General features: G+C 39.3%; 1 protein-coding gene, 1 long non-coding RNA gene and 1 pseudogene across 5 annotated transcripts in view; 1 reads left to right on the forward strand and 2 right to left on the reverse strand.

Annotated features, from left to right (window-relative positions):
• IL1RAPL2 (interleukin 1 receptor accessory protein like 2) overlaps window positions 1–26,424 on the forward strand; it is a 1,180,425-nt gene that overhangs the window by 1,030,984 nt on the left and 123,017 nt on the right. The gene's annotated exons all lie outside the window — the stretch shown is intronic.
• Window positions 2,869–25,521, reverse strand: LOC147340910 (uncharacterized). The gene is made up of 3 exons (XR_015159578.1): window positions 25,445–25,521; window positions 23,234–23,319; window positions 2,869–4,228 (listed from the first exon to the last, which is right to left on the reverse strand). It is a non-coding gene; the product is annotated as an uncharacterized LOC147340910 (long non-coding RNA).
• Window positions 16,024–17,185, reverse strand: LOC147340911 (dynein light chain 1, cytoplasmic pseudogene; annotated as a pseudogene). Its single transcript, XR_015159553.1, has one exon. The product of XR_015159553.1 is annotated as a dynein light chain 1, cytoplasmic pseudogene (transcript).

Raw genomic sequence — 26,424 nt, forward strand, 5'->3', positions numbered from 1 at the left:
CACCTGCCGCCAGTGCCTGTCATACAGTAGATACTTGGTAAATGATAACTTAATTTTTTTATGATATGAAAGAGAATAAGTTTCTTCTACAAAGTCACCATAGGGTGGTCATTCACATCCAAATCATAAAACTGTATTCATGTCTTACTTTATTTGGACACAGAGGTCTTATTTGGGTTTTTCTAATTTCAATTTATACAGTACCTTTTTTTAATTGAAGTACAGATGATTTAGAGTATTGTATTAGTTTCTGGTATATTGCAAAGTGATTCAATATACACAAACATATACAAATATATACATATATGTATATTCTTTTTCAGATTCTTTTCCACTATAATTTATTACAAGATATTGAATGTAGTTCCCTATGCTATGGAGTAGCACCTTATTGTTTATCTATCTTACATATAGTAGTTTTTATTTGCTAATCACAAGCTCCTAATTTATCCCTTGGGTTCGATCCCTGGGTTGGGAAGATCCCCTGGAAAAGGAAATGGCAATCCACTCCAGGAGTATTGCCTGGAAAATCCCATGGACGGAGGAGCCTGGTAGGCTACAGTCCATGGGGTTGCAAAGAGTCGGACAAGACTGAGCAACTTCACTTCACTTCACTTCCACTTCTCCACTTTGGTAATCATAAGTTTGTTTTCTATGTCCGTGAGTCTGTTTCTTCTTTGTAGATATGTTCATTCGTATCATTTTTTAAGATTCCACATATAAGTGATATGATATTTTTGTCTTTGACAACATCATTTAGTAAGATAATTTCCATCCATGTTGCTGCAAATGGCATTATTTTGTTCTTTTTATGGCTGAGTAATATTCCATTATATATATATATGTGTGTGTATGTGTGTGTATATATATATATATATACACACACAACATATACACACACACATGTATATGTATATATAATGTGGTGTGTATATATGTATATATACATATAAACATACCACATATTTTTTTATTCATTCCTCTATCAATGGACATTTAAGTTGCTTCCATGCACTGGCTATTGTAAACAGTCCTGCTTTAAACATTGGAGTTCATGTATCTTTTCAAATTAGAGTTTTCTCTGACTATATGCCCACGAGTGAGATTGATGGGTCATACTGTAACTCTATTTTTGGTTTTTAAAGGAAGCTCCATACTGTTTTCCATAGTGACTGCATCAATTTACCTTCCCTCCAACAATTCCTACATTGTTTATTATGGAACCACGGTACTAGCATCTGAAAGGAGCCTTAGGGAACCATTGGTATCCTCATCTTTTAGTGAAAATAGTGATGACGTTCTAATCCTGAATAATGCACAACATATGCATACATATATATTAAAGAACACTCCTTGACTGTTTTATTTTTTCCAGGCTTTCCACTAGGTCCTGGAGATATTAAAGATTAAGCATAATCCACCAGGGACGGCGGAGCCTGGTGGGCTGCCGTCTATGGGGTCGCACAGAGTCGGACACGACTGATGCGACTTAGCAGCTGCAGCAGCAGCATACCTTCAAGAGGTTCATATCAAATGGGTATGACAGGTCTGTTTGGAAGTAACTGTATTACACAGTATCAAACAAGTGTTACTTAAATACATTCTGTGGGAACAGAGGAAAGGGCAGTAAATTCTGCTTGTGGACTGGCCACAGTGATTGGACCTCTTATTATGTGTATCTGAGTCAATTCCCATGCTTACATCTCTAGACTCACTTGCTTCATAGCAACTTAAATATTGTGTTTTGTAACTGCTGAACACATTATGATCTGGAGTGCATTTTCCTTGGATAAGTTGACAAGCCTTTTCTGACTGTTCAGACTGTGCTAGAGGGCTTGGAGGGAAGAGAAAGAGATTATTTGATCCTTGCCCTCAAGTGCCTACAGGCCAGAAAATTAGAAGTAAAAAGAACCCCAAGATGGCAATTAGGGCACCATAAGCTACTATTCACTGTGGAGATGCCTCAGAGTGTGTACAGAGAATAGAGTTCAGGGTGAGTTGGAATACTTAGATAAAAGCAGAAATCATTGTCCTTGCAGATTCAAACATCATTTCAGGCTTCTAGAAACTACCAACAGATGTTTAGAGAGCCATTCGAATATTTTCTACTGCCTAATAACTCAAAAGAGAAAAATAAGTTTTGTGTATCAGAATCTCTCTCAATGCTTGTTAATTTGAATGTATAGCACATTGCTTTAGGAGTACTTTGTTAAATTCTGTTAAAAACCTTAGCTGGAATATTCTTAGCTGGTCAAAAGATAGGTAGGTTAAGCATGTATTAGCAAAAATAAGAGACAGACTTATAGGCTCTCAGAGCTGTATACATTTCAGAATAAGGGCAACCCGACATAAGAAAAAAGCAGGGATGCAATGAAATGCTTTCACACCCTGCTTTTTGTCAGATGAGCCTTTGAAAAGGGTGTTTTGAATTTTTGAGGTACACATGCATCCTTTTGTCAGTGAAATGCCACAAGAAGCTGTGTTTGGAAAGAAGCTGACGGGGAGTGAGAAATGATGAGAGCTGCCGAAAGGCATTAATGAGTTGGAAGAAGGTCAACAACCCATTTCGAACTCATTAAATCTATTATCTGAATTCAGAGTGGTCCCAGGTGGAATTTGTGCTGACATACCCAGGACTCCCTCTCCATCTCAGAGCAATGTAAAAAGAGGAAAGTATTTAAATATGATGGTGGTTTCCAGGCTACCCTTTATTTGTAAGTATGATGAATGGGAATTTCTGACTTCTCGGTTTGAGGGGAAGATTTTAAATATAAACATGGTCAATGGCAACTGTGCTTAAGAGGTGAGAATTTTTATTAGGAATTGAAGTGAAAACATACAAAAATCGACAAGTTCTCCACACTATTAATTTAAAATCCATTGAAATATTCATTTTCTACCTGTCCTTAAAATCACTCCTATCTTCTAAGCCACACATTTGTTAAGCTTCAGTATACATTGGAAACATTTTGAGAAATTGTATAGAATTTAATCTCTTGCCCCAAATCTCACCAAAGATCCTCATTTATTAAGTCTGAGGTTTGGCCTGGGCATCTGCAGGACTACTGACAAGAAAACATAAAGTAATAATAAGAAGGAAACAGCTTTTCAGTTCATCTTAGAAACTGTCTTTATATTTATCTTTAATTGTTTTTAATGGAATTGAGTTGAAGAGCAGGACTGTCTTGTACTTTAAAAGGCTTTCTTTCTTTAGTATGTGTTGACATGAACTTTTTCAAAATATCTTAATTTTCTAAGTTAAGACTGGACTTTGTGGCAGACGGACACTTACTGTTTTATCTAAAAAAAAAAGAAAACTTATTTTCATGTCATGCATGATGACATATTTAAACATTACCTTCTAATGAACATCCTCTCTTTAAGATTATGATTTTTATTCCAATTCAGAGCAAGCATTATCTGTTTTACACTTACAACTCTAGTTTACAAGTAAAAACAAAACTGTAGAGAAACCTAGCCTGAAATTACACAGTAACCACAAGCAGAAAAGGAGAGACTCTGTATTTTCTAAATCCCAAGGCAATAGTCAGTCAGGTAGTACTTCTGTAAGCTAGAATATATGGATAGAAGTCCAGGAATTGACATTAGAGCCATAGATACTATTAATAAAATGTTTCCTTGCCCCACCTGGTCAACCCCTATCCCATTTCCCCTACCACATCTCATCTACCTTCAACTTGAAGTTCCTTTTTTCATTTTTTGAGAATTAATTCTGTTATTTGAAACCCTTGGAAAGTCAGAAAGTTCTCTTGATGATATAAAGTTGTGCTGCTCACCAGTTGAAACCAGATCTATCCCTGAACACTGTTGAAAACAGTTTTATCACATCATTTTGTGGCTATGGTGTGAATAGACCCATAGGTATATGCTGAGCACACATCCCAGAATCCCGTTTCATAATTAAGGAAGGTAGTTGGCTTCACAGAGTCAGCCAGCTAACATATGGCAGGTTCAGGAATGGCACCTCAGTTGCTGAAATCATTGATTCTGAATCTCTGTGAAAGTTTACTTTCTCTGTTCAGGCAAGAGTGTGCTGGCAGAATCTCTCTATTTTGCAGGAGCTTGTCCATCTGAGGGTGGAGGTGGTACAGCGGGCTTTACAGGAACATTTCCTGGTGCCAACTGTGTCTTTTGCTTCTTTTGCAAATAGGTTTGCAGGCCTTCCTGAGGGAGCTGCGTTGATGCCATGGTGCATTGGTCTTGCTGCCTGTTTCAGAAGTGAAAAGACCCCGCTTGCTTACTCTAGCTCAACAAAGATTAGTCTACCAAACACAAGGAAATCAGGACTTGCCAATAATTATATCTGAAGGGTCTGAGTTATTAGCCAAAACCTGGTGGCTCAGACGGTGAAGCATCTGCCTACAATGCGGGAGACCTGGGTTCAGTCCCTGGGTCAGGAAGATCCCCTGGAGAAGGAAATGGCAACCCACTCCAGTACTCTTGCCTGGAAAATTCCATGGATGGAGGAGCCTGCTAGGCTTCAGTCCATGGGGTTGCAAAGAGTCAGACACAACTGAGTGACTTCACTTTCTACTGTCTTTTCCTTTGTAAAAATTTGCTATCTGCTGTATACATGGTCTAGATACCCAAGGAATAGAGGACTCTTATACCTTTGGCATGGCTGTTGTTAAAAGATAATTTTATTAAGAAATGTAAAATCATGACACCTATACAGCTGTAAAAATGAGCAAATGTTAAAGGTGTTCCCTAACTCATTACTGAGGAAACCGTTGAAGTGTTACACAACCAGTTTCAGGGGGAATTCAAGAAAAAAAAGGGCACTGTAGTTCAGAAATATTGAAATAGATATGTAAATGCAGGCTAACTGGCCTCTTTCAAAGTGTTTGGTGGGGAAGGCGGGCATTAGGCATCCAGTGGATAGAATTTATGTCTATGGACAACAATTATTTTGCACTGCTATCAATTTTCTACTGTTTACAGAGTTGTAAAATTGCTCAGACAGAGTGAAAAATTATAATCAGATATACTGGAAGGGTGTGATCTAAACAATGCATAGTTTTCCATTCAAAGGTTTTTTGTTTTTTTTTTTTCCTGCACTGTGTTGGGGGAAATGGCCCCGACTTTGGTAAAGACTAACCAGTGAGCTAAAAGCCATAGGCTCCCAGCTGCCAGGTCTTGATCCTGAACTGGCCAATTTACAAAAACATTTCTTGAGACTTGTTTTAGGATGTCTTCAGCCTGCCACTGAGTTCTTTTTTACCCCCTTTGTTCCTTTAAAGTGGGATGATTTGTTCACAGGACAATTGCAGTGTCAGGGCAAGGAAGCAAAAGACCTGATTAGCCTCTTCACAGAAAAAGTCATGGGCTAAAAAGTCACACTTTCTCATTCAGTTTCTACTCCAGATACCCTTTCCCCAAAGAAAAAGAATACTCCAAGGTGCTACTCTGTTCCGCACCATAAAGCCCAGTTTGTCACAGCAGTTCGCTTTTTTGAATTGGTAACTTGCTTTGTCTTCCATTTGACAGATTATCTTTTTCTTTTCTGTATATTTCATTCACTTCGATTATACGCAGGAAGGCTTGATACATACACACATTATATACACACCCTTTAAGAATTAAATCTTCAAGTTTATCCCCAGATTATATTATCATCTATTTGATTATTCATGTTAAAGAAGAGGAGCAGATGCATGGCTAATTCAAAATGCTAGGTAAGACCCAAATCATGATGTTGCTTTGAAGTACGAAGTGAAATGAAGTCGCTCAGTTGTGTCCAACTCTTTGCGACCCCATGGACTGTAGCCTACCGGGCTCCCCCATCCATGGGATTTTCCAGGCAAGAATACTGGAGTGGGTTGTAATTTCCTTCTCCAGAGGAACTTCACAACCCAGGGATCGAACCCGTTTCTCCTGCATTGTAGGCAGACGCTTTACCGTCTGAGCCACAAGGGAAGCTTTGAAGTATATTTTTGTTCTTATGTCTGAAATCAGATATGACTTATGGATGTAGACATTATAGAGAAAATGTACTGGAAAGAAATGCCTAAAAACTCAAAGTATGCTCCTATCTCAACCAAGTTTGTGACCAAGTGAATTCAGTTTATCTTTCAGCCTGACTTTCCAACTTTACAAAATTAAAGGTTTGAACAAAGTGATTTCTAAAGCCCCTTTAACTCTGACAATTTCAGGATATTCTAGGGATTGGTTTATAACCAACAGAAACCAAAAAAAAAAAAAAAGAACAAAAGTGGTATGGCCCTAACAGAAGCAGAAGTTATTAAGAAGAGGTGGCAAGAATCCACAGAAGAATTATACAAAAAGATCTTCATGACCCAGATAATCATGATGGTGTGATCACCAACCTAGAACCCGACATCCTGGAATGTGAAGTCAAGTGGGCCTTAGGAAGCATCACTACAAACAAAGTGAGTGGAGGTGATGAAATTCCAGTTGAACTATTTCGAATCCTAAAAGATGATACTGTGAAAGTGCTGCACTCTGTATGCCAGCAAATTTGGAAAACTCAGCAGTGGCATCGGGACTGGAAAAGGTCAGGTTTCATTCCAATCCCTAAGAAAGACAATGCCAAAGAATGCTCAAATTACTGCACAATGGCACTCATCTCACACGCTAGTAAAGTAATGCTCAAAATTCTCCAAGCCAGGCTTCACTAATACCTGAACCATGAACTTCCAGATGTTCAACCTGGATTTAGAAAAGGCAGAGGAACCAGAGATCAAATTGCCAACATCCGCTGGATCATCGAAAAAGCAAGTAGAAAAATATTGACTTCTGCTTTATTGACTATGCCAAAGCCTTTGACTGTGTGGATCACAACAAACTGTGGAAAATTCTGAAAGAGATGGGAATACCAGACCACCTGACCTGCCTCTTGAGAAATCTGTATGCAGGTCAGTAATCAACAGTTAGAACTGGACATGGAACAACAGACTGGTTTCAAATAAGAAAAGGAATACATCAAGGCTGTATATTGTCACCCTGCTTATTTAGCTTCTATGAAGAGTACATCCTGAGAAATGCTGGGCTGGATGAAGCACAAGCTGGAATCAAGATTGCCAGGAGAAATATCAGTAACCTCAGATATGCAGGTGACACAGCCCTTATGGCAGAAAGTAAAGAAGAACTTAAGAGCCTTTTGATGAATGTGAAAGAGGAGAGTGAAAAAGTTGGATTAAAGCTCAACATTCAGAAAACTAAGATCATGGCATCTGGTCCCATAACTTCATGGCAAATAGATGGAGAAACAGTGGAAACAGTAGCAGACTTTATTTTGGGGGCTCCAAAATCACTGCAGATGTTGACTGAAGCCATGAAATTAAAAGATGCTTGCTCCTTGGAAGGAAAGTTATGACCAACCTAGACAGCATATTAAAAGGAAAAGACATTACTTTGCCAACAGAAGTCCATCTAATCAAAGCTATGGTTTTCCAATAGTTGTGTGTGGATGTGAGACTTGGACTATAAAGAAAGCTGAGTGCTGAAGAATTGATGCTTTTGACCTCTGGTGTTGAAGAAGACTCTTGAGAGTCCCTTGGACTGCAAGGAGATCCAACCAGTCCATCCTAAAGGAGATCAGTCCTGGGTGTTCATTGGAAGGACTGATGTTGAAGCTGAAACTCCAGTACTTGGCCACCTGATGCTAAGAGCTGACTCATTTGAAAAGACCCTGATGCTGGGAAAGATTGAAGGCGGGAGGAGAAGGGGACGACAGAGGATGAGATGGTTGGTTGGCATCACCGACTCAGTGGACAAGAGTTTGAGTAAACTCCTGGAGTTGGCGATGGACAGGGAGGCCTGGCGTGCTGCCGTCCATGGGGTGACAAAGAGTCATACACAACTGAGTGACTGAACTGAACTGAACTGAAAGCAAAAAAGCAATCCAAACTCTAACTCAAGGGGGCACTAGCAAGCTATTCAATTTCTCCTGTTTACCCTCGGTTTAGCTCTCCCCTGTGACTATCCTGTTGATTGTAGATCTCTGTCATTTTCAAGTATTCACTCACCCCTTCATTAAGTATTATGAATGGCCACCATTTATTACGTACTTAGTGCAGACACTCTTCATGAATTACTTCAATTGTCACAGAATCCCATGACATAGGTACCATTGTTCCATTTTATAGATGCAGCAATGAGGCTCTGATAAAGCACATAACTTGTTCAAGCCTCATAGCTGGTAAATATCAGTGCTGAGATGAAAATTAGGATTGTCTAGCTTCAAATTCAGGGGTCTTTTTACTAAACTGTACTACTTCCCCATATATTTATCAAATGAGTTATGTGTCAAAACTTTGAAAGGCAATATGGAGAACAAAAATTGTACAAAATTCAACAACTGCCCTTAACAGTTTTAATGAAAGTGGAAAATTGATTATTCACTTGGATTTCAGGGAAAAGAAAGAAAACTATCTAGAAAGTATTAAGTGAATTAAATGTCAATAAATTTAAAAAATGAAATATTAAAAAAGTAAATCATCTAAAATGGAAAACAGAGGTATTAAATATGAAATTTCTTATGACCCCATTTATTTATCCCTGTCCAAGTCAAAAGTCCCAGCTCTACTATAAATTGCTATGTAAATATGGGCAGATCCCATTTCCTCTCTGGAACTTAATTTCTTCACTTCTTAAGTCATGAGTATAACTAAATGATTTCTAGTTCCCTCTGGCTGAGATTCCATGATTATATGATAACATGGAACTCTTTTGCCTGTATCACCTGGATTGAAGAATAGAGACCGAAGAGGATTTCACATGGGGATCTGATTCAGTTATGGGGTGAGAATTCTTGAAAGGAAGTGTGTCTCCAGAAACGCAGCCCAGAGAACTTCTATAGCCTTTTTGTACAAAACCTAAATTTTGCCCCCCTAAGGAGGGGGAAAGTGGTATGGTCCATAACTATGCTTTGAATGTATCCGTGGCATCTTTTAAAAAAGAACGCATTTGTGTCTGAGGGAAAATGTTCAGGCAGAAAAGAGGTGCCAGAGAGGTAAAGACAGATTTAGTCAGGGCTTCTGCTGCATCTGGTGAAATGTATAGTCCAGCCAAAAGGTTAAAGCTGAATAGCCCTAATTGCTGAGAATTCAGATTAGGCATATTCAACAGCCATAAACGCCCCAACTATCCATCACCCCGTCTGGTCTGTCACAGCAAATGGAGAGGGATGGTGAGGGCATACTGCCCTAACACAGTCTCTCCTTTCCTCAGAAAACAGCCCTCCTTTCTCCAGCATCCAGAATCCAATTTCAGGAATGAGTAAACAAACAAACTCAGGCCTGCTTCTCCAGGGGGCAATACAATAGCCCAGTCATTTATTGACTGGAAATTTAGCCTCCCGAAAAGAGACAAGATGGTCTGGCAGTATTCAAGCCTCAGTGTCTTATGCAATGAGAAGGCCAGATTCATTCTCAGTGCAGGATTAGAAACTTTCAACACGTTGATATTGTGATAGGCAGCCGAAGGGAATTCAAGCATGTCAAAGGCCCCTGTCCTTTTTCCTTCCTTCAACCTCCTTCATTACCAAACCACAGCTAACCCAACAGTGGATGCTGGACTTTGACTTAAGGAATCCAGCACTTTTAAAACTGGTGTGGATATTAACTGAAGAGGGAAGGCAGCCTAAACTTTAGGTTCCCCAGGGTGTCTTTCCTCTTCCTAACTATTGCTCTCTCTTCACCCCCTATCTTTTATATCTTTTTCTTCTTCAGTCTCACAAATCTTTCCTTTGTCTTCTCATACTCTCATAGGTCCTCTTTTATTCCTCTCCCTTTGTTTTTCTTTTCTGCCTGTGCCTAAAGCCTGTCTGAACTCAGTGCCTTAACTCTGCTGACAGCCACATGGAACTAAAGAGTCACTGGCCCCTGACCTTCAGGATTTTCAGGTGTGGTCTTCATAAACTTCCTGAGATTAAAGTGAAAGTCACTCAGTCATGTCCAGCTCTTTGTGACCCCATGGACTATACAGTCCATGGAATTCTCCAGGCCAGAATCCTGGAGTGGGTGGCCTTTCCCTTCTCCAGGGGATCGTCCCAACCCAGGGATCAAACCCAGGTCTCCTGCATTGCAGGCAGATTCTTTACCAGCTAAAGGCCCTGCCATATACTTTTTCATTCCCTAACACATCTAGGGCTGGATGCTGAAGAAATGGTCAATAAATCCTTTTTAGTTAAATGTAATGGGTGAATCATCCCTCTAGGGTTCCATATATTTCTGGTAATAAGATATTTTGGCTTTTGACAGCTGACAGAATTTGACATTGACGTGAAGGCTTGGAATTTGGCCTGCTGTAGAGACCATAGATTTTTAATATTCCTATTCCATCAATATTGAATAAGATTTGTTAACAGCCCCAAGAGGAACATCAAAGTGGTCATTTTATATTGAAAGTAGTGGAAGAAGCAGTTGGAGGAACTTCTTTATATCACTTCTTGGCAACAGTCATGCTTCAGTTTTGCCCCTGACCAGACATCTCACTTTTTAGGAAATGATTCCAAATCATGCAAGATGTTAGCTCAGTTTTATTTCTGTTGAAATAGAAGTTTTAATACTTGAGTTCTAATAGGCTGTGGGCTCTCCCACCCTTCCATTTGTAATATGGCTTCACTGAGGCCATATAACTTGTGTGAAAACTTGTCATTATTGAGGATATACTTCCAAAATACAACAAATCAAAATGGTTAACATTCTCAGTTAAGAAAGCCACAGTCCGAGACAGATATACTCACACATGCAAGTTCTCCCTGAGAGGAGTTTCAGCCACACCCAGCTGTGCAAGTTTTATACAAAACTAAGTTTCTCTTCCTTGCTGCTTTGAGGAAAGGAATTTGGCGCAGGACTTTCTCTTAGTGTTCAAGTGTGAAGGTGCATCATCAACACACTCATTCATTTCATTCTCTTCCCAGAAAAATTTCTCTCACCTCTCAGAGAGAAAAAAGAAATATGGGCTACAGGCCAAGCATGAAAATAGATGAAGTGGACTGTGGCTTACAATGCTATTTTTCTACCACCATTTTTTAAAAAATATTTCATTCCTTGATAAAGATTTTTTCTTCATTGTCATGTAGTCATTTAGACCAAGAGACTTTGTAGATAAAGGGGACAACCAAAAACTAAATCAGCTAGATTTCATGCAGCATGTTACGGACCTAAGAGAGAACTAACATATTTATGCATTCATAAGTCCTCATTTATGATGTTTTTCAATAATTATTCTTTGCTTTATTTTTTCCCCAGAGATATATGATAAACACAAAGTGACCACTAGTTATTATCTTACAGGGGCTTCCCTGGTGGCTCAGATGGTAAAGAATATGCCTGTGATGCTGCAGACCCAGGTTCAATCCCTGGGTCAGAAAAATCCTGTGGAGAAGGGAATGGCAACCCACTCCAGTATTCTTGCCTGGAGAATCCCATGGACAGAGGAGCCTGGCAGGCTACACGACTGAGTGACTAACACACACAGTTATTATCTTCGTTGGGCCTATCTGATTCCACACTAATTTCTTCTTTGTTTATTGATCTTCAGAGAATATGAACACAGGAGCAACTGCTTACCTTGAGTCTTGAAATTTTCAAATGAAAGGGAAAAACTAATAATTTTGTTGTTGAGCCAGTAACACTTTGACAGATAGTTTGTAGGGAACTTCTAAGTAATCAGAGCAGATGACCTATGTAATGTGAACTCAAAAGCCCTAGGAAAGCTTTTCTATACCTTCAGAATTTCTATCACCACCCCTACCTGTTGACTAACGTTTAAAATCAAAGTGACACCTTTTATTGTTTTTCCCTTTTCTAAAACTTTGACGGCAGGCATTTTATTTATTTTTATTTACTTATTTTTTTAATTAGAGGATAATTGCTTTACAATGTTGTGTTGGTTTCTGCTGTACAAAGCGAATCAGCTATAATATATACATATATTCCCTCCCTCTTGAGCCTCCCTTCCTGCTCCCATCCTACCCATCTAGGTCATCACAGAGCATGGAGTTGAGCTCCCTGTTATACAGCAACTTCCCTATATAAAATAGCTATGTATATGTTTCAGTGCTACTCTCTCAATTCTTCCTACCCTCTTCTTCCCCTGCTGTGTCCACAAGTCCATTCTCTATATCCGTCTCCATTCTTGCCCTGCAAGTAGGTTCTTCAGTACCATTTTTCTAGATTCCATATATATGTGTTAGTATTTGTTTTTCTCTTTCTGACTTACTTCATTCTGTATTAAAGTGACATCTTTTAGACTTAAAGTTTTTATTTCTGTTTAAAATGTAATGTATTCAAACATATACACATGCAATGAGACTCCCTAAGCTGTTCTCAGAAGTATATACTTGAGTGCAAATGAGAAATGGAAACTTGATTTTGAATTTGAGTTTAGGGAGAAAACATTTGGTGTCTGGCACATTAAAAAGGCCACAGAAAGGGTTAAATACAGGAACCAGGGTAGTACAAGAACAAAAATGACTTTGTTTCATGATTTTGCCTATATATGACTCTAATAATGTTCCCAATTAGGGTAGTTTTTACTCTTTCCTTTTCTTCATCTTTTAGGGTTTGTGTGACAGCTCAGAAAAGAAACTACAGAGCAAAACTAAGCTCTTGTTAGAATTAAGAGTATTTTCTGCCTTTCTTACATGTTTTTTGGTGCCTAAGGGTATATATACCAAAATAAATCAATGAATAATATTGACTGGCTTTCCTAGTTCAAAAAGAAAACATAACTGATAGTGTCTGAAAGATATATAAAAAAGAAAAATAAGCTTTCCTCTCCTTATAATCAGAGGCTATAATTTTCGCCATTAACTCCGCAGCTAAGTCCCCTGACCACTTACCCCCAGTCACCACAATCCCTAAGTAAACAATTTGCCTGAGAGACCAAACAAAGGAAAGTGAGACTCTATTCAAAGGTACAAGAAAAATATTACAATGAAATGTCTTACATTCTTAATCTAATCACTATTGCTTCCTTTGGAACTGAACAAAAGAGGAGGGAACAAAGAAAAATGCCAAATGGGGCCAGTAGGAAATAGAATTCAATTAAATTCAACAAAAAATACTGACCCGCTACACACTAAGATAAGGAAGACATTGTTCTTGTCCTTAGAATATAATAGTTGGAGGGGGTTAATGACAGGTGTCAATCATGTAGATAAATAGCCCTAATAAAAGTTAGAACTAGAAAATTTCAATAGAAGAGACAGCATTCAATTGCTCTAGACTTTCCAATGAATTTATGGTAATATCAATAGTAGTAGTAGTAGAAGAAGAACAAGAAGAAGAAACAACAGTAACTACTAGCATCTATTGAGGTTATTATATGTGAGATGAAATACAAAGCACTTTATATAATTTTTCTCATTTACTTTAATCCTCATGTCAACTTGATCAATTAGGGATCTTGATTACCCTCATATTCTAAGTGAACAAACTGAAAGTGGGTGATTTAGAACTTTCCTGCTGTCACACGACTAGAAAGTAGTAGAACAATAATTACTTCAGAACTCATCTTGTAGGAAGCATTTCACAGAAGAGACAATATTTAAGATGGTCTTTGAGGAATGGGTTGGACTCTAGAAACAAGTCAATACAAGAAAAATTGCAGAGGCTGACATATTTAGGTTGTAATGGTACTCTTCAGCTGCAGCAAAGCCAAATCTGTGATGCTAGTGACGAAAACAGCCAAGTTAAGAGTAAGCCAGTTTAGAAGGAAAGATGATGATGAGTGTGGCTGTGGACTTGTAATAACTTCACTCCTGAATCCAAGACCCATATTTCCAACTTAGTTTAGGGAGAGATTGATAAAGAAAAAAAGAGTAAATTAAGAGCAGAATCTTAGGACACAATCACACTGATGGAGTAGGAAGAGGAAGAGACGTGAACAACATGGATGGAAACAAAGCAGTTAGACTGGTAAGAGGAAATCCAGAGGTTTAAACTACGGTAGATGCCATGCAAGATAAGGGTTCCAGAAGACGGTGCTTAGATCCTATTGTCAAATACCATGAAAGTTGAACAGAAACAAAACTTATAGCGAGCTAAATTGCTACCACTTTTGATCACTTCTTTTTTTTTTTGATCACTTCTTATGCTCCAGTTACTTACTGTGCTGAGGCTGGAGCTCCAATATGCTGGCCACTTGAAGCTAAGAGCCAACTAATTGGAAAAGACTGTGATGCTGGGAAACATTGAAGGCAGGAGGACACGAGAGCGACAGATGATGAAATGCTTGGAAGACATCATCAACTCAATAAACATGAGCTTGAGCAAACTGTGGGAGATAGTGAAGAACAGGAAAGCCTGGCACGCTGAAGTCCATGGAGATCACAAAGACTCACAATTGTGCTAAGTAAGCACTTTACAGTAATTGTCCCATTGAATCCTCAGAACCACTTGTGAGTCCAGTTCATTTCAGTTCAGTCGCTCAGTCATGTCAGACTCTTTGTGACCCCATGGACTGCAGAATGCCAGGCCTCCTTGTCAATCACCAACTCCCAGAGTTTACTCAAACTCATGTCCATTGAGTCGGTGATGACATCCAACCATCTCATCCTCTGTCGTCCCCTTCTCCTCTTACCTTCAGTCTTTGCCAGCATCAGGGTCTTCTCAAAGGAGTCAGCTTTTCACATCAGGTGGCCAAAGTATTGGAGTTTCAGCTTCAACATCAGTCCTTCCAATGAACATTTAGGACTGATTTCCTTTAGGATGGATTGGTTGGATTTCCTTGCAGTCCAAGGGACTCTCAAGAGTCTTCTCCAACACCACAGATAAAAAGCATCAGTTCTTCAGCACTCAGCTTTCTTTATAGTCCAACTCTCACATCCATACATGACTACTGGAAAAAACATAGCCTTGACTAGATGGACCTTTGTTGGCAAAGTAATGTCTTTTCCTTTTAATATGCTGTCCAGGTTGGTCATAACTTTTCTTCCAAGGAGTAAATGTCTTTTTATTTCATGGCTGCAGTCACCATCTGCAGTGATTTTGGAGCCCCCCAAAATAAAGTCTGTCACTGTTTCCACTGTTTCTCCATCTATTTGCCATGAAGTGTTGGGACCAGATCTTAGTTTTCTGAATGTTGAGCTTTAAGCCAACTTTTTCACTCTCTTCTTTCACATTCACCAAGAGGCTCTTTAGTTCTTCACTTTCTGCCATAAGGGGTGTCATCTGCATATCAGAGGTTATCTATATTTCTCCCAGCAATCTTGATTCCAGTTTGTGCTTCATCCAGCCCAGCATTTCTCATGATGTACTCTGCATAGAAGCTAAATAAGCATGGTGACAATATACAGCCTTGACATATTCCTATTCCTATTTGGAACCAGTCTGTTGTTCCATGTCCAGTTCTAACTGTTGCTTCCTGACCTGCATACAGATTTCTCAAGAGGCAGGTCAGGTGGTCTGGTATTCCCATCTCTTTCAGAATTTTCCACGATTTGTTGTGATCCACACAGTCTAAGGCTTTGGCGTAGTCAATAGAGCAAAAGTACATGTTTTTCTCAAATTCTCTTGCTTTTTCAATGATCCAGTGGATGTTGGCAATTTGAATTCTGGTTCCTATGCCTTTTCTAAATCCAGGTTGAACATCTGGATGTTCACGGTACATGTGTTATTGAAACCTGGCTTAGAGAATGAATTTTGAGCATTACTTTACTAGTGTGTGAGATGAGTGCAATTGTGTGGTAGTTTGAGCATTCTTTGGCATTGCCTTTCTTTGAGATTGGAATGAAACTTGACCTTTTCTAGTCCTGTGGCCACTGCTGAGTTTTCCAAATTTGATGGCATACAGAGTGCAGCACTTTCACAGCATCATCTTTTAGGATATGAAAAAGCTCAACTGGAATTCCATCACCTCCACTAACTTTGTTCATAGTGATGCTTCCTAAGGCCCACTTGACTTCACATTCCAGAATATCTGGCTCTAGGTGAGTGATTGCATCATCGTGATTATCTGGGTCATGAAGATCTTTTTTGTATAGTTCTTCTGTGTATTCTTTTTTTTTTTTTTTTTAAGTTTAAATTCCTGCAGACTTTATTAGAATCACATGGAGGACTGCTGCTCAAAAGCTTTTTCCCTTTAAGACCACCTTTAATCTCTAGAGTATACTTTGGCCAAGGCAGGGGAGGGTAAATGTCTAGAGCCCAACAAATTTCTCATTAGCCCAACTTTCTCACCAGCTTATTTCCATTTTACAGCCACAGAAAACTTAAAGGAGTTATACGACACATTCATCTTCTCTTGAGGCCTAAGGCCTAGAACAGTCTATAGCAGTTACCACAGAAGGAGCACTTAAGGAATGTATTTATCAGGTTAGGAGTACGAGTTTCTCTGCCATGCATTTCTCAACATGCACTTCTGAGTAGTATTCTTCCATGTACAACAGGAGCAGGCTGGGCAAGAATGAAACTCCAGAGTGTTGAATAGGCTAGTCTATTACATTCCACAAAAACTTCAAGGAATCACCCCCACCAACCTACCCAAAATCAAGTAATAGGCCATCTTCAATAGATTATTTGAACAAACGGTAATTAACACACACTTCAACAGATTTATTTCTTTAAAGGAATGGATTTTGAAGAGAAAAAACATGTTGCAGAGAGGTATGGAATAGAAAATAAATACAAATGTAAGATGTTTTGCTAATTGCTTTATAACCACAACAAACTAGTACAGAGAATGCCCTGTACAAAACACAGTAAAGGTTCAAAGATGGAGGTGTTCCCTTAGGCAAGGCTGAAGACTTCAGTGTCTGGTATTTGGAATTTAGGCTGCAGTCCTTGTTTTTGGATGGATCACTGGGTGTGTGGCACAGTCCATGCTTTTAACCAGATTTGAACAGGAGAATGGCCACTTGGCCCAGGTAGAAGTAGATGAAGTGTTTGGTTTCATGTGTCACATAACTACAGAAGTTCCTCCCCACGATGCAGTGCCAGGTGGGGTTGTACTTCTTGTCAAACTCCTTCTTAATATGGGCCACAATGTCCTTCTCTATATTATACTTTTCCAATGCCTGAGTAGCACACTCCACTGAGTCCTGTTGCATCTCCTCCGACATATCGGCATTCTTGATTACGGCCTTTCGGTCACACATGGTTACCAAGGAGCAGGGGCTGGCCGACTGCAACGGTCTCCTGGGGGAGGGGCTGGCGAAGCTCACACCTGCGTAGAGAGACGGTCGCTACCGAAGCCGTGGCGCATCTCTTCTGTGTATTCTTGCCACCTCTTCTTAATATCTTCTGCCTCCATTAGGTCCATACCATTTCTGTCCTTTATTGTGCCCATCTTTGCATGAAATGTTCCGTTGGTATCTCTAATTTTCTTGAAGAGATCTCTAGTCTTTCCCATTCCTGAAAGATGATGCTGTGAAAGTGCTGCAATCAATATGCCAGAAAATTTGGAAAACTCAGCAGCGGCCACAGGACTGGAAAAGGTCAGTTTCATTCCAATCCCAAAGAAAGGCAAACTACCACACAATTGCACTTATCTCACACACTAGTAAAGTAATGCTCAAAATTCTCCAAGCCAGGCTTCAACAGTATGTGAACCGTGAACTTCCAGATGTTCAACCTGATTTTAGAAAAGGCAGAGGAACCAGAGATCAAATTGCCAACATCCGCTGGATCATCAAAAAAGCAAGAGAGCTCCAGAAAAACATCTAGTTCTGCTTTATTGACTATGCCAAAGCCTTTGACTGTATAGACCACAATAAACTCTGGAAAATTCTGAAAGAGATGGGAATACCAGACCACCTGACCTGCCTCTTGAGAAATCTGTATGCAGGTCAGGAAGCAACAGTTAGAACTGGACATGGAACAACAGACTGGTTCCAAATAGGAAAAGGAGTATGTCAAGGCTGTATATTGTCACCCTGTTGTTTAACTTATATGCAAAGTACATCTTGAGAAACGCTGGGCTGGAAGAAGCACAAGCTGGAGTCCCAGATTGCCGGGAGAAATATCAATAACCTCAGATATGCAGATGACACCACCCTTATGGCAGAAAGTGAAGAGAAACTAAAAAGCCTCTTGATGAAAGTGAAAGAGGAGAGTGAAAAGGTTGGCTTAAAGCTCAACATTCAGAAAATGAAGATCATGGCATCTGGTCCCATCACTTCATGGGAAATAGATGGGGAAACAGTGGAAACAGTGGCAGACTTTATTTTGGGGGCTCCAAAATCACTGCAGATGGTGACTGCAGCCATGAAATTAAAAGACACTTACTCCTTGGAAGGGAAGTTATGACTGACCTAGATAGCATATTCAAAAGCAGAGGCATTACTTTGCCAACAAAGGTCCATCTGGTCAAGGCTATGGTTTTTCCAGTGGTCATGTATGGATGTGAGAGTTGGACTGTGAAGAAAGCTGAGCACCAAAGAATTGATGCTTTTGAACTGTGGTGTTGGAGAAGACTCTTGAGAGTCCCTTGGACTGCAGGGAGATCCAACCAGTCTATTCTAAAGGAGATCAGCCCTGGGTGTTCTTTGGAAGGAATGATGCTAAAGCTAAAACTCCAGTACTTTGGCCACCTCATGCGAAGAGTTGACTCATTGGAAAAGACTCTGATGCTGGGAGGGATTGGGGGCAGGAGGAGAAGGGGACGACAGAGGATGACATGGCTGGATGGCATCACCGACTCGATGGACATGAGTCTGGTTAACTCCGGGAGTTGGTGATGAACAGGGAGGCCTGGCGTGCTGTGATTCATGGGATCGCAAAGAGACACAACTCAGCGACTGAACTGAACTGAACTGAACCGAATATATTTTGGTTGAAGAGTAGTCAGTGGAGAGGAGGAGAGAGGACATGATTTATGGAACAGGAATGTGGCAGAGAATGGAGGAGTAAGATTAGGAGGATATGGGGAAAGGTTCAATTTAGAAAGAACAATGAAATGTATTAGGTAACCAATTTTCTTACCTTTTTCTTTTTTTTCTTCTCTCTTGGATCCAATCAAAATATGACTTCCCTGCATCTGATTTAATTAACACCTTACTTGGTTAAGTATAATAACTTATTAATTATAATTGGTATATATGAACCTTTATATAAGTATAATTGATAGCTTATGTTAAACAATGTCGGATTCGTGATCTGTGAAGAAGATTTAGCTGTGGGACCAGGGACCAGGCTTGATCATTCAGGAGCTTTTATATAGGAGAGTTTTATTAAAGTATAAAAAGGGACAGAGAAAGCTTCTGACATAGACATCAGAAGGGGGATGGAGAGTGCCCCCCTGGCTAGTCTTAGGAAGGGAGTTATATACTTTTTCAGTTGGTTATTACAGTAAACCAAAAGAATGTCTCAAGGCTAGACCCACTCCCACAATATACATTTTAAGATAACAGGATTAGAACTAACAATAGAAAGATCTTACCAGACCCCAGTCATGTATGGATGTGAGAGATGAACTATAAAGGAAGCTGAGCACTGAAGAATTGATGCTTTTGAACCGTGGTGTTGAAGAAGACTCTTGAGGGTCCCTTGGACTGCAAGGAAATCCAACCAGTCCATCCTAAAGGAAATCAGTCCTGAATATTCATTGGAAGGACTGATGTTGAAGCTGAAACTCCAATACTTTGGCCACCTGATGTGAAGAGCTGATTCATTTGAAAAGACCCTGATGCTGGGAAAGATTGAAGGTGGGAGAAGAAGGGGACGACAGAGGATAAGATGGTTGGATGGCATCACCAACTTGATGGACATGAGTTTAAGTAAACTCTGGGAGTTGGTGATGGACAGGGAGGCCTGACGTGCTGCAGAGACTGTGACCCCATGGGGTCACAAAGAGTCGGACAGGACTGAGCAACTGAACTGAACTGAACTGAATCAGACCCACTCCCATAATATACATTTTAAGGTGACAGGATTAGTCAAAATGTTCTCAAGAAGGAGAAACATGTCCTTAAGCAGGATACATTGTTTTCATATAATCATTGGTACAGAGTTTAAGGGAAAATATATCCTTGAGCAAAATGAGTTGTTTTGTTGTATAATCATCAGCTCTGGGCTTAAAGAAAAAAGCATTTTTCCTTTTCTCCTCCTTGAGAACTCTAGACCCCTATCTCCTCCTTGAGAGCCCCAGAGTTCTTATCAACCTACCTAGGAATTGACTCTCTCATAATTAAATGTGAAATTAATATGAAATACTAAATACAATTAATTAGAAATTACAAGTAATGAATAAATGAGAGATTCCAAGGTGTTAGATAATAACATGTTAAATACATGATAGTTGAATTTTTGTATAAACATTGGAAATAGTGAAGAAATTCACACACACGCACACATGCCTGTGATGCTCAGATACAGACCATGTTAGAGTGAAGCTGGCATTCATTCAGCAAACGTTTATTGAAAGTTTGCTTTGTGCCTCACACTATTTTAGGCATTGAAGGCACAGAGATAAAAGACAGAGTTTCCAACCCTAAAGATGTCAGCCCAGTAGAGGAGGCACAGAAATCAACACAGTATAGTGTAGCATGATGAATGCTGTGATAGAGGTAAAGACCATGAAACCGTTGAGCACTGGGTGAGGAAAAAGGGGGCAGGGTGCCAGAAAGACTCCCCAAAGGAGGTGATATTTGAGATGAGTTTTGACCTTGTACTGTTGCTTTTATAGGGACCTACAGGAGGGGCCAGGCATTCCCCTAAGGGATCAAATTACAGGCAACAGCTGCAACTCACCACCCAGGCTTCATCCTCAATGTCTGACATCAAGGTCACTGAGCGAAAAGTTTAGGGTGGTGGTATATAAAATGGCTCTAAATCTAACCTCCTCTGGCTATTGGATAGTAGGAGAAGATGAGGGCCATTAATTCCAAATTACTATATATATGGGTAGTGTACCCTTTTCCAGGGTTGCAGTAGTAAGAAAACAGAAAGAGAAAGTGGAAAGGGGCTAGAAGAGGGAAGGCAGTAACCACAATCTCACTATTAGATCTTTCTGCCTGCTAGAAGAAAGCATCCTCTCTGCATATATGCTACTTGTCTTGTTTCAGGCTTTCTTCTTGCACCTTTGTCCACATGAAAAGGGAATACATTACCATATGTAACATAGATAGCCAATGGGAATTTGCTGTGTGACTGAGGGAACTCAAACCAGTGCTCTGTAACAACCTAGAGGAGTGGGAGAGAGGTTGGAGAGAGAGGGGACATAGGTATACCTATGGCTGATTCATATTGATGTTTGGCAGAAACCAACACAGTCTTGTAGAGCAATTATCTTTCAATTAAAAATAAATAAACAGTTATTTTTAAAAAAAGATAAAAGGGAGTATACTTATTTCACATCAGTGCAGAGAGATTTAGAAATGAAAAACTACCTCTATTTCCCCTTACCTCGAAACTAGAGTGATTGTAGGTCAGTTTCTATTTTATCTGAACTACGTGGACCATCTGGAATAGTCACTCTCGGAAACTGAAAACTAAATTTAAATTTTATAAAGAGGAAATTCTGAAATGACTCCCTCAGTCTGATCAGGCACATTCCATTGTATCCTTCTATCCTGGCATGATGCTGACCCTCTGAAGAAACTTGGAATAACAACTGTTTGGTTTTAGTATTAAATTATTTAACATTGCCCCCTATATCCATTCATCTGTAGACTCTGATAGACTATAGAGAAAACTCAGCTGGAATAGTTTTCCTTTTAAACTTGCCCCTCATTTTCCTTCTCTTGACAAAAGGTAATATCCATAAATTGAAGCAGGAAAGACTATAGTTAGACATAAGGAAGACTATCAGGTAAATAAAATAATAGGTTTGACAGTACTGGAAGACATTTTGGATTCTGTACTCCTGAGGATTCTTGGAAGGTTTTATTGTAATTGTTAATGTGATTTTGCTATTCTTGCTCTTTTGGTGAAGGAGTTGTTTTTTTTTTTTTTTTTTTTTTAATATTTTGGCTGTGCTGGGTCTTTGTTGCTGCACAAGCTTTCTCTAGCTGCAGAGACTGGGGCTATTCTTTAGTTGTGGTGCATGAATTTTTCATTGCAGTGGCTTCTCTTGTTGCAGACCTCAAGTTCTAGGCTTGTGGGCTTACCTAGCTGTGGTGCATGGGGCCTAGTTGCCTGGCAGCATACGGAATCTTTCCAGACCAGGGACAGAATCCATGTCCCCCACACTGGCAGGAAAATTCTTTACCACTGAGCCACCAGAGAAGTCTGGTAAAGGAATTTTTAATACAAGAAAATGTATTCAAAGACAATTTGAAGTGGTAGGGAGACAGCCATATATCCTGAGTGGTTTGCCAGTCTGAAGGGGTAAGAAGGAGATCCTTCCTCCTGAAAATTATAAGATTCTGCTGTATCATCCTCAGGTAACCTACAGATACATTAGCCCTGCAACACTGACAATATTGTCTTATACCTGGGAAAGTTTCCTGCTTTAAAAGCCCCTTTCATGGTACGGAAGAAGCATAATTTTAATCAATACAAAAGCATTTGAAATGAACCATGGCTTCAAATATGGTCTCTTCAAGGGAAAAGGAAGAAAGCAATGTAATTCTAAATAATTAAAACTGTTGGAAGAAATTGAATTGCAATTGAGTTAAACCTTATTAAAAATAAAATATTTCAGTTTTGGTAGCAGGTATTTTGTGCATAGTGGGCACTGTCTATGGTGCTAGGTAGAAATTCTTTTGAACATATTTTCTGTGTGTGTGTGTGAAAACACTATTTTTTAAATTAATTTATTTAATTGGATGCTGATTACTTTATAATATTGTGGTGGTTTTTGCCATACATTGATATGAATCAGCCAAGGAGGTACACAGCTTTTTAATTCATATCCTGGGATCCCCCTGATCTGGCTCAGGCTTTTATGTTGACCTGGTTTATGTTTTTACTTTATTCTTTGTCCAGAAAGATTCAGAAGCAATGCCTCATGGAAAAGTAATAAAGAAGAAAATTACATTAATGACCAAATCACTATTTTGTTTCTAAACCTGAATTAGTACATAGAATGCTTAATAATTTAGCCTTCGAGGAAATCTAAGTAGAAACACAAGTTCTACTTAGGGGAGGTTAATTTTTCTTTCTCTTATGTGTTTTCCCAGTTAGTATTGTATTCAGTTTAGTATGAATTTTGTCAGATTTGTGCTTAGGAGAAAAGTCAGTAATTATTTCAATGTAAAATTACATTGGATATCTCCATGCTATGTCAGTTTATAATTTCAAAACACTAATATAATGATTATAATCTTATTAATCTCCCATAAGGACCATCAGGAACTTACCGCATTGCATGGGACACAGCCTACCATAATTCTCCACTGGGCATTTTCCATACATAGCCAAGTTAAATCCTTGCTCTTGTGAAATCCTGTACAGGGAAGATATGAACATTTGTGTAGCACTCAGAATGTCACCATTAAGATACTGAAAATAGACATTCTAAAAGTGTAACAGAAGATCTAAATACATCTGAAAGCAGAGGAGCTCTGTTCTTGGAATTAAAGACAATATCTAATAGAACTAGAGAGTCTTTAAAAAGGGTGAACCCTCATAGAAAACTAGAATGATTTTTTCTTCTTATACAAGGTTTTCAATTTTACATTTTATCTTCATACCAATAATCATCACTGCTCATCTTTATCATAGAATAGCCAGTCCGAGCTCCATTTTTCCAACTAAAATCTCCTAGTCCTTTATTCCCATCTCTCCCTTGGGTTCTCTCTCCTAAATACACACCAAAAAAAAGAGAAAGAAAAAAGAGAAAAAACCCGCAGACTCACACACAAAAAAAGCCATGAGCTTAAAGTACCCATGATATGAAGCCTGTTGGCAGAAGTGACAGCTACCGTATGGCATTCTATTTTTCATGGTCTTCTGTGGAGTCATTGGTTTCTCATTATAGCCAGTCAAGTCATGTCAAACTCTGAGTCTGCCCTTTACCATCACTTATATCTGCTAAAGCTCCAAAAAGAATCTGTGAAAAGCCACAACCATCTCTATCTATCTGTATCTGTTATGTTTTTTACATTTGCCTGAAGACTATAGGAATTACTTACATTTTCTGAAATAAGTGGGAGGAGCTTATAGTACTTGTTACTGTTGATATAGCTAATGTTTAAATTCATTCAGATTTATGTTAGGGATTTGAATTAGGGCCAAGAACTAACTTGAAAACATGAATTTGCAGAAAGCTTTTAGTGGCCTAGCTGCTCAGGAATGCCTCGTACCAACATGGAGCAGTCGCAGACCTACTACAAGACACCTCCCCAGGTCCCCCTACCTCTCTGTATCAGCCACAAAGGGAATCCTCTTGCTATTTTAATCTGTTTTATCTTTTGCAGTAACAACAAATAATGTTGCAACAGGGTCAGAATACCCACATCAACTGAGGATCCAAGAGGATCATATCAGCCAGATTTTTGTCTTAGGAGATTAAACTGCTAATAGTGTTTGCTTTCATTATGCACAGATGTGACCAAAAAGACTAGGATGGACTAACAAACTGTTTGCCTAAAACCCCCAAACCATTTCCAAAGTTCGAAAAAATAATGTAAGGATTGGTCATGAAGGTACACAAAGCTTTTTCAGAAAAAAAAATAAATAAATAAAATAATAAGACAGCCAAACAGGTTTGACCATTTGTGTTTCTTCCCCTCCCTTAAAACCTAGCTCTTATGCTTCCCAACTAATCTGTTAATGGCTGGAACTGATTGACAGGTGCAACAATGCCCTGTTCTTTACAAATGGAATTGATGGCTGAGTAAATACAGTATTGAAAATAGATGGTAAACTCATGAAAATTAAACATAAAGTAACTAGACTTAAGCTCTAAATACTTAAGATGGGAGAACTCTAGGCTAGCACTCAAGTTATCAACTGCAAATTATCCTACTTTTAAGATTTGAGGCCTTTGGGAAAGATTTTCTTGAATTAATGAATCCTTAATTTGCACTTTTAAACTGGTTTTGCTAGTAAGATGATGAGATCCAACAATTTGTTTTAAAATAAATTCCTCAAGTTCCTTTGTTCACTCATACTTTCAGCAAGCATTTACTGAACACCTACTCTATGCCAGGTAGTCTACTAGGGATATAGAGATGAATAAGATGTAGCCTTTTACTGAGGAGCCCACAAGCTAGTTTACGTGTGTGTGTGTGTGTGTGTGTGCTCATGCATGCTCAGTCATGTCCAACTCTTTGTGACCCATGGACTGTAGCCCCAGGCTCCTCTGTCCATGTAACTTTCTAGGGAAGATTATTGGGGTGGGTTGCCATTTCCCACTCCATTATGTTTGTTTCTGTGCCTATAATTGATATTTACAAAGGGTATACCTCTGCTTTCACTTTCTGATTCTTTCTGTGTATTCTTCCCTCTTTAATGCAACAAGGTTTCTTCAAGCTCCTTATATCCTCATAGTATTCCCTGAGTGCCTAGGGATCCCTACAAGGGAATAAAGGCAGGATGCAGGATTCATTACCATGTTTCTAGCCTACCTAGTTCCCCACATTCTGGATCACTTTCTTCTTCTTCAAATTCAGATTCTTGCCTTCACTTCCTACCAGCCCAGCCATATTTACCAATCTTGCATTCCATGCCATCAGAACGCTGCCAGGTGGTTGACTAATCTGAAGAAATTAGATTGTGCTCAGGAGTAAATGGGTTTCCCTTGTGGCTCATCTGGTAAAGAATCTGCCTGGAATATGGGGGACCTGGGTTTCATCCCTGGGATAGGAAGATCCTCTGGGGAAGGGAAAAGTTACCCATTCCAGTATTCTGGCCTGGAGAATTCCATGGACTGTATACCCCATGGGGTTGCAAAGAGTTGGACACAACTGAGCAGCTTTCACTTTTAGATATAAATAATCAATTCTAGATTTATGTGCCATACTCCCCTAGTAATGTATTTGCTTTTTAACAGACAACCCCCACCCCACAAAAGAGAATTACAGTGTAATGGTGGAATAGCAGAAAAGGCATTAAGCATCAACTTAGCCCCTCCAGCTCCTTAAAAATCATCACTTAAACGCCATTACTCACATATTTTCCAGTTTCATTTAAAACCCTGTTTTTGAAATTTTAGTCCTCACTAACTGCACTCCCCTGCCCCAGACCCACAACACCCAACCAATGTCTGATTCCTGATCTCCATTATTCAGTTTTTCAATTTATTGCTTTTTCTTTTCCAGCAATAAAGTTGCTTCATTGGCAGTCCACCTTCAGGGTATCCACAAAGGATGTCTGACCTCTTCACTTGCCTATTAAGCAACCAACTAGTCCTAGATGATGAGATGTGGAATTGACCCCAGAAGGTCATTTAATTGGGTACTTTCTTTATTAGATAAGAAAACCAAAGTTCAGAGTATGGACAGGACTGACCCAAGTTCACACAACTATTCATAGTTGATTTTGGCGAAAACCCAGGTCTCCTGACACCTAGGCTAGTTTTCTTTCCACTGTATCACAACCACCTCTG

This window comes from Bos grunniens, chromosome X (genome assembly GCF_055505025.1).
Source record: "Bos grunniens cultivar Pamir isolate PY7600 chromosome X, Bosgru_T2T1.0, whole genome shotgun sequence".
NCBI lineage: Eukaryota > Metazoa > Chordata > Mammalia > Artiodactyla > Bovidae > Bos > Bos grunniens.